Raw genomic sequence first — 3,093 nt, forward strand, 5'->3', positions numbered from 1 at the left:
CGCTGCCGCCGCCCCTGGCGTGTTCGGGTTTGAGAGACTGCCACGCACGGAGACGCATGATGCAGCACCCACCCGCACCCCACTTGCCAATCTCCTTGAAAATTAACCCGTAAAAACAAAGTTTTTTCACTATAAATCCTTTATATGCGTGGCGGCTAGAGTCCTCTCGTCCTCTGGCTTGAGATGGCTGCCACCTATGGGTCAGATGATTGCCTGCTACCATTAATCAATTGCTAATTAAATATAATTTATTTTTTCCTAAAAAGTGTAAAATTTTGGAAAAAAAATTTCACGAAAATAAATTGTCACGCACAACGAGTCTGTGTGCAAAATGTCAGCTCGATTGGATCACGGGAAGTGGGTTAAAAACGACCGAAATATTTGCACGGTCGTAAGCGCGCAAGCAAGCAAGTGAACTTAATATAAAGGATTTAACAAGTAAACCCGTAAAAACTAAGTTTTTCACTATAAATCCTTTATATGCCTGGCATCGGGGCGGCTAGAGTCCTCTCGTCCTCTGGCTTGAGATGGCTGCCACCTATGGGTCAGATGATTGTCTGGCAGCATTAAACAATTGGTAATAACAAAAATTTTTCCTAAACAGTGTAAAATTTTGGAAATTGTTTTTCACGAAATTGCATTGTCACGCACAACGAGTCTGTGTGCAAAATGTCAGCTCGATTGGATCACGGGAAGTGGGTTAAAAAACGACCGAAAGATTTGCACGGTCGTAAGCAAGCAAGCGAACTTAATATAAAGGATTTAAAAAGAGATTCCTCGCTCATCGGATTCCTCCAGTATAAATATATTGCCGGACGGAAGCTTCCCCCATGCCATGTCGGTCAAGGCAAATGCAGTTTGACCATACTTCACCACACTGGTCACTACGAGATGGAAGTGGTTTTGGTCGGTGCACATGCTAGGACCGGTTCAGATATCGCGTGGCCGGGAATCAACTTTCGGTTTCAGGGTTCGTCGCGCAGTGCGCTAATCACTGCACCACCGCTCTTTTCTTTCCTTCACCACTAATGACCTCGGCTATCAAACTCTCTAGTTTTGCCTGTCCTTAACAGCCAGTCAGGTGTTGTGCCTGCTTACCATCAATCCATGTTAACACGGCTTATACCATGCCCTGTAAGATGATACAAAACACATCCCTGCGGAGGGAGCTGGTAGGAACGTTGGGTTGCTCGGTCAATGGCCAGGGTCAATGGCGGCGTGGTGTATTCCGCAAATATGCCCGACTGTGAGGGCGGGCACAAGCCGGCGTGAATAGGTTAAACGTTGAGCTTTATAAGGGCACCACGGGGTGACCAGCCCCTCCCCACCCAGCCCCACCCCTTCCACCCCCCACCCAGCCCCTCCCCACCCTCCCCACCCAGCCCCTCCCTGCACGACGGACACAATAATCCCCTGTGGGCTGGTGTAACCAGGAGGTTCCTACCAGTATTAATGCCTCCGTCGTATATATCTACGTTAAAAGTTGTTTTGGAGTGCACGTTGTCAAGCAGCATCGGTTCAATTCAAGCAAACTCTGGACTGGTTTCAATAGGGTTCCATCGTCAGTCAGCCTTGCTTAAACCTATGCTGGTGAACTCCCCAAATGTTTATACACATTAGAGGCAAGGGCCCTTTCTGTAATGGCTCCTAGTTAGGAGGCAAAACCGTGTATAAAGTACTGTATTATGGCAACACGAGATATTCACGAATAACATTTTTTTCGAGGTAAGGCCCACTGAGCAATGCAGCTCTTTTTCAAAAGCGACCTGGCCACAAATGATAGCTCAACGAAGTGGCTCATCGTGTGGACATTTATAGCAGCCAAATACTCTAAATGCATGTTGATTCTATAGACGTGGAGGGGAAAAACCGGAGGACCAGGATTATCACGCGAATATCCAAACTCCAAATATACAGGCATCGTCAGGATCGGGATCGAACCCACAATTTCCTGCATTACCAGTCGAGGAAGATAACGTCTCGGCCCTGGCGGCGCGAGCCGTTGCGGATGGAGAATGTGAACAACAAAACCCCACAAGATGTCGACGTCGGTGGTACAGTAATTGTCCTCCGATTTTTTTTGTGCGCCGTGTGTCCAATCTAATTGCGGGTTCCTTATTATCGGCATGGCCCCGTGGTTAAGTGCGTTCCTCCTCCTCCAACCCACCACCCACCCAGCCAGCACACCACACCACCCACCCAGCACACCACACCACCCACCCAGCCAGCATACCACCCCACCCACCCACCCAGCACACCACCCACCCAGCACACCACCCACCCAGTCAGCCAGCACACCACCCACCCACCCAGCCAGCACACCACACCACCCAGCCAGCCCCCACCCACCCACCCAGCACACCACCCACCCAGCCAGCACACCACCCACCCAGCCAGCCAGCACACCACCCACCCAGCCAGCACACCACCCACCCAGCCAGCACACCACACCACCCACCCAGCCAGCACACCACCCACCCACCCAGCCAGCACACCACCCACCCACCCAGCCAGCACACCACCCACCCACCCAGCCAGCACACCACCCACCCAGCACACCACCCACCCACCCAGCCAGCCAGCACACCACCCACCCAGCCAGCACACCACCCACCCACCCAGCCAGCACACCACCCACCCACCCAGCCAGCACACCACCCACCCACCCACCCAGCCAGCCAGCACACCACCCACCCAGCCAGCACACCACCCACCCAGCCAGCACACCACCGACTCACCCACCCAGCCAGCACACCACACCACCCACCCAGCCAGCACACCACCCACCCAGCCAGCACACCACCCACCCACCCAGCCAGCACACCACCCACCCACCCACCCAGCCAGCACACCACCCACCCAGCCAGCACACCACCCACCCACCCAGCCAGCACACCACCCACCCAGCCAGCCAGCACACCACCCACCCAGCCAGCACACCACCCACCCACCCAGCTAGCACACCAGCCAGCCAGCCAGCACACCACCCACCCACCCAGCCAGCACACCACCCAGCCAGCCAGCACACCACCCAGCCAGCCAGCACACCACCCAGCCAGCACACCACCCACCCAGCCAGCACACCACCCACCC

The sequence above is a fragment of the Lampetra fluviatilis genome, chromosome 5, assembly GCF_964198595.1.
Source record: "Lampetra fluviatilis chromosome 5, kcLamFluv1.1, whole genome shotgun sequence".
NCBI lineage: Eukaryota > Metazoa > Chordata > Hyperoartia > Petromyzontiformes > Petromyzontidae > Lampetra > Lampetra fluviatilis.